At 40.8% G+C, this 10,235-nt stretch overlaps 1 pseudogene; it reads left to right on the forward strand.

Moving 5' to 3' along the window:
* Positions 1-4,537: 4,537 nt before the first annotated feature.
* On the forward strand, positions 4,538-4,752 carry LOC120582706 (dynein light chain 1, cytoplasmic-like; annotated as a pseudogene).
* Positions 4,753-10,235: the final 5,483 nt, after the last annotated feature.

Below are 10,235 nucleotides of genomic sequence, written 5' to 3' on the forward strand. Positions count from 1 at the left end.
ATAGTCTGAAATCATGAGTAGTGGAAATAGGCTCCAGGACATGACTATCTTCCCTCACTGAGAAAAAAATCCAGAGTCTTTATTACGAATTCAAAGCCCTACATACTCTGCTCCTCCGAACTCAGATCCCAACTCCTCTTCCCCTTGCTCACTGTGCTCCAGCCACACGGGTCTCTTTGTCATTCCTCAAACATTCCAAGCACACACACATCTCAGTGAGTGTTCCTCCCACAGACAGTCACAGGGTTCCCATCCTCACTTCATCCAACTCTCCGCTCAAATGTTGCTTCCTCAATATCCTATATGATAAAGGAACTCTCCCTCTTCATCTCCTTGCCCTTGATAGTTTGTATCACTGTGTAACATACTACTATAATTTTCTTTATCTGTCTATAAATCTACTGGGGATGTAAGCTTGCTATAAAGGACACTGCCTTAATTACTGCAATATCCCCAGCATCTAGAATAGTTTCTAGATCGTTACAGATGCTCAATAAGTACTTGCTGATTGAATGAATATATGAGTGAATAAAGCAACTAATGAATGAATGACAATAAAATTTTTAAAATAAAAGATAAGAATATGACTAGGAAAGACGGGAAAAGAGTAGGGGGCAAGGACCAAGCATCTGTCCTAATTGAGTCTCTAAACAGCAGTGAGGCCCAAGTTATAACTGCCTTGTCTGTCAAACGGCATGGGGGGGGGGGAGCGGGGGGAGTGGTGAATTAAATAAGAAGGGAAGACTGAATGCAAAAAGTCTGTGCAAAAGAAATTAGGCAAGGTTTAGTAACAAAGAGCTGGCAGTGGAGCTGTTTTAAAGAAAGAAGGAAGTAAAGACAAAATAAACATAATCCTGGTCCTGTAAAGAAAGTCCATGAGTAGTGGTCAAGATAGTAAGACACTAATCCAAGTCCTGCCTCTTACATGCTAAGTGATCTCAGCCAAGAGATTTCACCCAGTTTTCTAATCTGTATTTTAAAATCAATAAAATTGGGGATGAGATGTCATGGTTTCTCAGACTCGTTCTTATTGCTTGAGATCATGTGGTTGCAAGCAACAGAAACCAACTCTGGCTCTCTTAGGCAGTAGAGAAGTGTATAAAAGGGGTACTGGGTAGCTCTCAGAATCAAAGGGAGAGCTGGAGGACCAGGGCCAGGAAAGGATAGGAACTAAGGTCTGAGTATCACTGTAAGAACAGAGTAATAGTAGTACAAGTATTAGCAGCTACATTTATAAATTATACTATATTTAATATGTACCAGGCACATCCTAAACTCTTTAGATATTCTAACAATTTAATTCTCTTTAGATATTCTAACTATTTAATTCTCACAACAACTCTGTGAGTAAGGTACTATTAAAGACTCCATTTTAGAGATAAGAGAGGTGAAATAACTTAGCTAGTAAGGAGTTTGAACCCAGACTCTTGAGTCTCTGCTCTTGGAAAGTCTGTGCTACGTTACCTTTTTGATGAGTAGTCACGTCAGGGCCCCAAATGACTTCAACCATTTTTCTGCCCTTGTGTTATTTCACCAGGATTCAAAGTCTCAGGAGAGGTGGCACAATTAGAATAGTGTGAGGACTGGTTTGAGTCTCATGCTCAGCATTTGGGTAAGGGAGGGCATGTCACTTTTCTGACAATATTCCCAAGACTGTACAGAAAAAAGCGAAAGGAACTCCCTTAAAGGGAAGCAGGGTGGCGTCACCCAAAGCAAAGGGAATGGATCTTGTCCGGCCAAGTACAAAAGTCGCTAGCACACCATTTCATTTCATTTTTTAATTAAGGCTTGTAAGATTTCCAAGATCCCTCTCATTTCACTACGTGACTGTGATTTTCATACAATCTCTAGGAGTCAAGCGGGAGTTAGCACAGGACTCTAATATGCTTTATAAAAGAAAAAAGAGAGCATGAACAAAATTGAGAACTATTTCCTGACCTTTTAATGTATATCAGAGCGCTGTGCTAACAGCTTTACACATAATCTCATTTCATTCTCGCAAAGTTATGAAATAGGTATTTCACAGATGAAGACACTGAAGGTTATAAAGATGTAATGATTTGCCCAAGGTCACACAGCCAGTAGAGCCGAGACTTAAACCCCAATTTGTCAGATGAGAATTTTCGTTTTCTTAATTTACAAGATATTAAGATATGCTTGACTGTACAAAAATTGGAGTGGTCCTTTAAGCAATGGGAAAACAAGTCTAAGCATACATAATATGCAAACTGTTTTACAATATAAACCTGAGAAGATTAAATTAAACCATAATTGTGAAAATAACTTTAAAGCTAAAAGCATTAATTATATTGCATATATCGTTATAATTAGTACAAGAATATTAAAATCACATATTGATTATGAAATGCATTGACCCAGTAAAGTAACCAAAAAGAATTGCTTTTATAATAAAGCTTCATAACCTTGAACTTTCTTTATAATCATGCACTTTAGGTGTTAACAACTCTGTGATATTCACTCCAGGGAAAGAGAAAAGAGAAAACAATTGAGAAAGATTGAAGGTTGATGGTGCCTTCCAGTCTCCCTTAAAGCAAGTAGTTGTCCATTCACTTTAACCCTCTATTTTCCTTGCAAAGAATACGATCAGTACACTTGTAAAGAAGTTTTTGCAGGCAATTACAGTTTATAATTATTTCAAATAATTGTTTTATGAAGGGGGCAATACCGCAGGGAAATTTCTTCTCAAAATATGGAGCAGGAAGATCAAAAAGAAAGATGTAAATACATAAATCTATAACTGGTCATACAGAATCACACATTTATCTACTTATGACTATTTGGTGGGAGGGTGGTTATATCTACATATACAGTCATATCTACACAACATTCAGAAATATAAATATGCAGGCTAGGACTTTTAGCGACAGACAGAAACTGCAGGTAATCCAGGGTAAGTCATTAACTAATTACATGACTCTGGGCAAGTCACTTGATTTCCCTTTGCCCTTTGGTCCACCCCCCAATTGGGCACTACACAGAAACTCCCTGAAAACCAGATGTTACATCAAAGCCAATATTTCCTGGAGGCCAGCCTTGCTGACTTCTTTGAAAAGCACTAAATTTAGAAGTAGCGTGCAAATAACACTGCTCAGATTAAACTCGCTTATTAGTGGTCCAGATGATAATCAAAGGCAAACAGATGGTCGCTTAATGAATGTTATTGGAAGGAAGGCATCTTTAAATATAGCAGTTGTGTGAAAAGTTTGCTTTTTTCTTACGAGTTATTTTGATAATCATGTTAGAATGTTGGCATCTTTTTCCAGAATATAACCTTGTGGAGCCTCATAGACATCTTGAGCCAGATCAAAGCTCTGGAGAGCCAACGAAAGGTTTCTCCAAGTCTAATAAGCAAACTTATACAGTTAAAATGGAGATCAAAAGCCTTAACAGAAAGCATACAGTTATCGAGAGCCAGAATGAATATCTTAAGGAATCAGAGATATCAAGCATACCTTGCTTTTTAGAAACCTGACATGTAAAACCAAATCAATACCAATGCCAGAAAAGGGAATGGATATTTCTTTTACAAAAGATTTATAATAGGATTCCTATGACCCAAAATACCGTAACATGTTTTTAAAATTATTTTATTCTTTTTAAAGAAACATGCCATCCATCCTCCTTGCTCAGCAAAGATGTGGTTGGTTTGTGACTATATCTCATTCCCTTCTATACAGAGAAAAGAATTACAAATTACATCCTAAAATAAGTAAGATAGTTTTCCACATGACCACTGGTGACTCTGAACCAGCGTCAACCTATTGATGTTAATGAACGTTATAACACAACTAATATTAACTGAATATTTAGACAAGTCTAACTGTAAAAGATATTTGTCAAAACAAAACAAAACTATACACACTTACCAGTTTTCCTGGAGTACAACTGGGGTTGATAGAGGCACAGCTCTACAAGGTTATGTATCATTCGAGGTTCATTCAGGATACAGAAACCACACTAGTTAATTGAGAGAAATGAATAATATGAAGTATTTTTAACTAAATACAAAGTTATTAAGTAGGTAACTGAAGGAGTAAAAACAGAACTCCTAGCAGTGGTGGGCTGCTGTGTTTCAACCAGCCTTGCGGTTGAAGAAAACTGAGTTACAGCATCTGCCAATTTCCATAGTGTATATATTCCCACCATGGCTGCTTTCTAGTTACCAACAGTTTAACAACTGACTTGCAAAATTTCTGAAAATTTAACAATCATCTCTCAAAAGCCAACATGGGCTGGCTCTAGCACAGAGATAGCAACCGCAGGAAACAGCTAACACCCCTAGGACTTAGGAACAAAGAGAAGAGGCTGAAATTAATCAAAACTTAGAAGCTTGGAGGAGGAGCCCCAAAAGAGATCTAAGGAGGGTGTGCTGCTCAGCTGGTGTTGGTGAGGGGAAAAGCGGTCCATGGGCCTGCGACACTTCTAAAAGGTGTGGGACAGCTCCCGCCGGAGTCTGAGCCTCGCCAGCCCCTCGCCAGCCCCTTTGCAGGAGGCAAGCCCCCTGGCTCCAAGGTAAACTACGTGCCACCGAAAGGCCGTAGTCAAAAACGCAGATATGTTAGCGGTCCAACAGGACTCCCACGGAGTGTGCTATTCAGGCGTTGGAGGAATATAACATAGGGAAGGATATTGCGGCCCATATTGAGGAACTTCGGTAGTCACGTGACACATGAAACCAAACACTTCAACTATGTGGGCCAAGAGGCCCTTCTTCCGTTCAAATCTGGTTGAAAGGATGGACTATGCCACACACCCAGCGATCCATCCAGACACGATGACTTGCAGCCTAAATTCCAAACACCAGAGACTGAAATCTTCCGCCTTTCTCAGGAATCACCTCGACCTTTGAACCTTCGTTGTGTTCCTACAGGGCATTCTCTGTACTAATTTGTTGTGGTCATAAAATAATTAGAAAACGGCTATATTTGTATTTATTTTCTATTGCATACCTCTCTGTTCCATGTTTTTTTTCTCCTCAAAATGCATTCCTTTCAAAAAATAATCTGCCGAAGTGTGAAAAATAAATAAAGACATTAATAAAAGGTAGGTGAGGCTGGTGCCGGCGACTTAGAAGCGGGAGCACAAAATTGAAGTGTCAGAGAAACTGCGAACTGGATGCAATTCTGACTACGAGAGAACAGCCGTAGGGATGTGGACACGCATCGCTACAAGGCCGCTCCCAGGACCAGGAAACCGCTCCGCCGCCACCAGGAAGCGGACCAGAAGGAGCTTACCTGCTTTCTTCCTCCAGCCTCGCGATCTCCCTCTACTGCCCCCTAATGGAAGAGGAAGGGGAAGGCTGCAACGCGGAATAAAATTTGCAGAGTCCCAGCTCCAACATTGCAGAGCTGAATCTAGAAAGGAGGGCTTGGAGCTAAAAAGCAGCTTAATAACTGGCACGGTTATAATCAGAAGAACAATACTTGTATACCCTTTATAATCTGCAAAGCTTTTAAAAATTTATTTGAAATAACAATTACTATTTACTGAGTATTTACAACATGCTAGAAACCATGCTAAATTTTATATACAACATAATCCATTTTCACCATAATTCTATAAGATAGGTATTGTTAACCCCATTTTCTGTATGAATAAAGAGGTACAAAATAGTTAAGGGAGTTGCCAAAGATTACACAAGCCGATGGGAACTACATAGCTGTCAAATCTAAGTCCTCTGACTTCATTTCACCATGCTGTCTCTTATCCAGAGACCTATCATTTTCAGTTAAGAAAGAAACCAAACTCTCAGCACCAACTTTGAGGTCTCCTCAGGAAGACTTATATTCTTGTAAGTCTACTGAATATATAAGTCTACTGAAGACATATTCTTTTGTTATTTTTTTAAATTTTTCCATTACGGTTAGCACACAATATTATATTAGTTTCAGGTGTACAACATAGTGATTAGACATTTATGTGACTTACGAAGTGATCACCTCAATAAGTCTAGTACCCATCTAACACCATACAAAGATTTATATTCTTAATGGGGTATAGCAGAGATCCTCTTAGTTCTTGCAGTTCTTGCTGCTAGTCATTGCTTTAAAGAATTTTGGTAGTATGCAACAAATGCCCTAATTAAGAGGTCTATCTGTTAAAGTCGTGGTCAACTGGAAGTAACAGAAACCATAAAAATAATAAGCCAGACAATTCAGGAAACGTGGGCTGGAAACTCTCCTGCCTGAGCTGACACTGCAGTCCAGAAGTGGACTTTCATCTTCCTCGGGAAAACCTCAGTTCTGTTCTTACCGTCTTTCAACTGATTGGATCAGGCCCACCAGATTTCTTAGGATAATCTCCCCTTACTTAAAGTCAACTGATTGTAGATATTAAACAGGTCCATAAAATATCTTCAGAGAAACACCCAGATGAGTGTTTGTATAGGAAATAAAGAATTGAGGACTTTCTGGACTTTATAAAATGGATCCTATGGGAGCCGCAGCAGTAAAGTCAACTGGCACATAAGGAGAACATGCTTAGGGTGTGACTGCACCACCCAAAACCACAGAAATGCCATCCGAGACCGCCTCCGATAAGCCCCCGGCTGCAGAGATCAGTAAGCATGAGGATACCACCTTGTAAGGTCCATGTAAGCTAAATACCTTAGACACATGATGTTCAAGCCTGATCTAATCACGGTCGGGTGCACCGAAAGCAGAAGATTCAGGCCTCCTGCCATCATAGCCACTGGCTTGGGCTGTCACACAGCTATCCACACTACCAGTCAACATAGCTCGCTTGGGAGATGCTAAGGATTTTTGTCCCTCAGCTCTGTCACATAAGACTCCGTGTTGTATGTCAACCTACATGGGTACCTGACTGGTTTACTTGAGAAGATTCCACTCAGTAAACCTGGCATTGTGAAAAGACACAAATGCGTTCAAAGGTGTTATAACCTTCCATAGCAGCTTTCCTTGCTCGCGACAGTGTTTGATTGAATAGCTGTGCGTTATAGTCTAGCCAAGCTGACGTACGCAATTGACCATTACACTCACCCATTCACAAGCGATCACAATGAGACGGATCCCTCCAGGAGTTGTGCAATGTAGGAGGCCTGCTTCTTCACATTCTCCTCCTCTCCCGCCCCTCACCTCCCCACTTCCGCCCCTCACCACCACCAACTCTTGACAACGTGGACCCTTTGCCTGGACGCAGGCCTGGCTCTGGTGGCCTGTCTGGGCATGCCCCGTGCCCAGATCCCCGTTGAACGCTTCCTGGATAAACAAACAGGACTATTGTAATACATGTGCAAGGGGAAAGGATGCCACATAATCATTTTGAAACTCAGTAAATGCAAAGCACGTTAGTTTAGAAATTAATAAAAGATGAAATATGGGAGTTTAGGACCCCAGAAAACCAAAACGGAACTTTGACTCCTAATCCTTTCTTCCTTTCTCCTTGATTCAAATGTACAGAACAGAAATTAAATTCTCAGGCCCTGCAATCGACTGGGTTTGAAATTTAGATTATGTAACCTTCAGCAAGTTTATAACCACTGTAAACCTCAGTTTCTTCATCTATAGCATGGGAAATTTAAAAACCTTACCTTGAGGTGGTTATGAGGATAAAATGAGAAACGTGTGCAAAAGCACTTAGCACAAAGATGAGCACATTCTCAGGTTTTTTTCTTAAGTTAGCTGTTATTATCATGAAGTACCTCTTATGTGCCAGACAGAGTAGGGGATGTGGAGAAAAGTAAGACGCTTCACTTTGCGGACCATAAAATCCAGTAGAAATGTCAGACATATATAAAGAATTTCAATGCGATGTGGGGACTTGATAGGAGAGGGGGAAGCCGAGAAAGGAATGAGAACTTCAGCGTGGTGATCAGGAAGCCTTCGCAGTGGAAATGCCCATGAGCAGGGCTTCCAATGCCCATCAGCAGTGCCTTCCCGAGCACAAAAGCAGAGAAGGGCACTGAAAACACAAGCAATAGTGTTACCGAGAGAAAATAGTGTTGCCGCGAGGAAATAGTGTAACTGCGAGAAATCTGGCGTTGCCTCAGAGGCTCCGGAGCGGACGGGGATAACGGCACAGAAGTGTGGTTGGCATTTTACCTCGGTTCTTCTTCATTGATGCAGTGAAGAATCACAGTCAGTGAGACTTAGAAAAGATTTATTAAAAGTATATTTTAGAAAGACAAAGCATGCCCCAAAGAGGCACATGGTTTTAGCGATGAGAGCTATAACAGAGCGTTATAATAACAATGTTGTAATAACCAAAACCACCACAACAAAAACCCCAAAAGGATGCTAGAAGTGGGAATGTCTGCATTATATTCGGGCCATAATGGATGGTTCCAAAGGCATTCTTAGGTGATTGGCAAGTGAGGTCATTTCGATTGATACTTGGCTGCTATGTAACTCTTCGCCTAGCATGCATGTGCTTACCCAGAATTCAGTCTGTTATAGATTCATGAACTTCTAGGTATAAACATAGTATTATAATAAAGCTTAAATTGTGGGAAATTCAGGTAATACCTTCTGCACAGGCATCGGGAGCCCGATTAGGCCAGCTAAGTTTAAGGCCTTCCTGTCCTTTGTCTCTGGGGATGCAGGAAGGATTCTCTAACTACCAATAGGGTGTTCTTTGGGTGATCTCTAGGCTCCTTTGTTCTCCTTGTCACTCATGTCTGACTAGCTACCTAACAATAGCATGGAGAAAGGGCAGGAGCCTAGAAGAGCACAGTGTGCCTAGAGGAGAGCAAGAAGTTCAGTATGAATGGAGCATGGAGGATACGTGGTTGGTGGAGGAGAAGTTGGGGGGAAGGTAGAGGAGGTGGAGAAGTGGGAGGATGGCAAGAAATAAAGCCATCTGATGAAGGCTGATATGGCATGCTAAGGAGTTTGGCCTCTATCCCGAAGGCAGTTGGAGGCAGACTTCCAACTCTGCTGTTGGCCACGGAGCAATTGTACTGTAAATTGATAAAGCAGCATTTGTATTTACTTGTCTACAAGCCAGATATAGCAAATACACACATCCCCATGGAAATGTTCCTCGCCAGGATCATCAGTAATCAGGGCAGAAGAGAGACAGGGGGATTACGCATACCAAAAACAAGTCAACCATGGCGCCCAACCCAGCCCATCACCTTACATCATCACATGGCTGAACTTACAGAGGATTTGGGGAGGAGGAAAACGTTCTTGGTTGAAACAGAGGGACGAATCCCCACATAGTTCTCTCTCTCCTCTCCCTTCCACATACACCAGTTCTGGATCATTTTACACAGTTAACTATGCCCTCCTCTTTTCAACACTTGCTTCTCTTGGCTGCTAGGACACCTCATTGTCCTGGTCATCTGTCTGCCTCTCAGATGCTCCTTCTCAGTCTCCTGTGCTGGTTTCTCTTAATGTGGGAGCCCCTCATTTCAATCTCTGGACCTCTTCCCCACCCTCGCGCATTCCCAACGGCTTTCATTATTACTTTAAATACTATCTATGTGCTGACAATTTCCAAATTTATATCTCCAGCTCAGACCTCTTCCTTGGACTCCAGACTCTATATCCAATTGCCTGCTCAATATTTCTACTTGACACAGTCAGCCTCTCAAACTTAAGATGGATAAAACTAAACTTTTGGCCTTCTAAGCCAAACCTGTTCAGTAAACATAAATCACATGAATCCTTTTAAAACATAAATCACATCGCCTTACTCCTCTGCTCGAAACTGCCTAATAGCTCCTCATTTCATTCACATAAGAAGTAAGATTTATTCACCGAAAACTGCAAAACATTGTTGAAAGCACTTAAAGAAAATCTAAACAAATGGAAAGACATCTCATGTTCATGGATTTGGAAGGCTTGGTATTGTTAGTATTGCAATGTTCGCCACATTAATCTACAGATTCGATACAATCCCTTTCAAAATCCCGGTTGCAGTTTTTGCAAAAATTGACAAGTTGATTCTAAAACTCCTGTGGTAATTCAAGAGACTCAGAAACGCCAAATCATCTTGAAAAACAACAAAGTTGGAAACCTTTCTGATTTTAAAGCTTAATACGACACTACCATAATCGAGACAGTGTGGAACTGACATAAGACTAGACATATAGATCAGTGGACTAGAATTGAGAGTCCAGAAAGAAACCTTTGCATTTTTGGTCAACTGATCTTTCACAAGGGTGCCAATATGATTCAATGGGGAAAGAATATTCATTTTAACATATAGTACTGGAATAACTTGATATCCACGTGCAAAAGAATGAGGTT

This window comes from Pteropus medius, unplaced genomic scaffold (genome assembly GCF_902729225.1).
Source record: "Pteropus medius unplaced genomic scaffold, Ma_sr-lr_union100, whole genome shotgun sequence".
Taxonomy (NCBI): Eukaryota; Metazoa; Chordata; class Mammalia; order Chiroptera; family Pteropodidae; genus Pteropus; species Pteropus medius.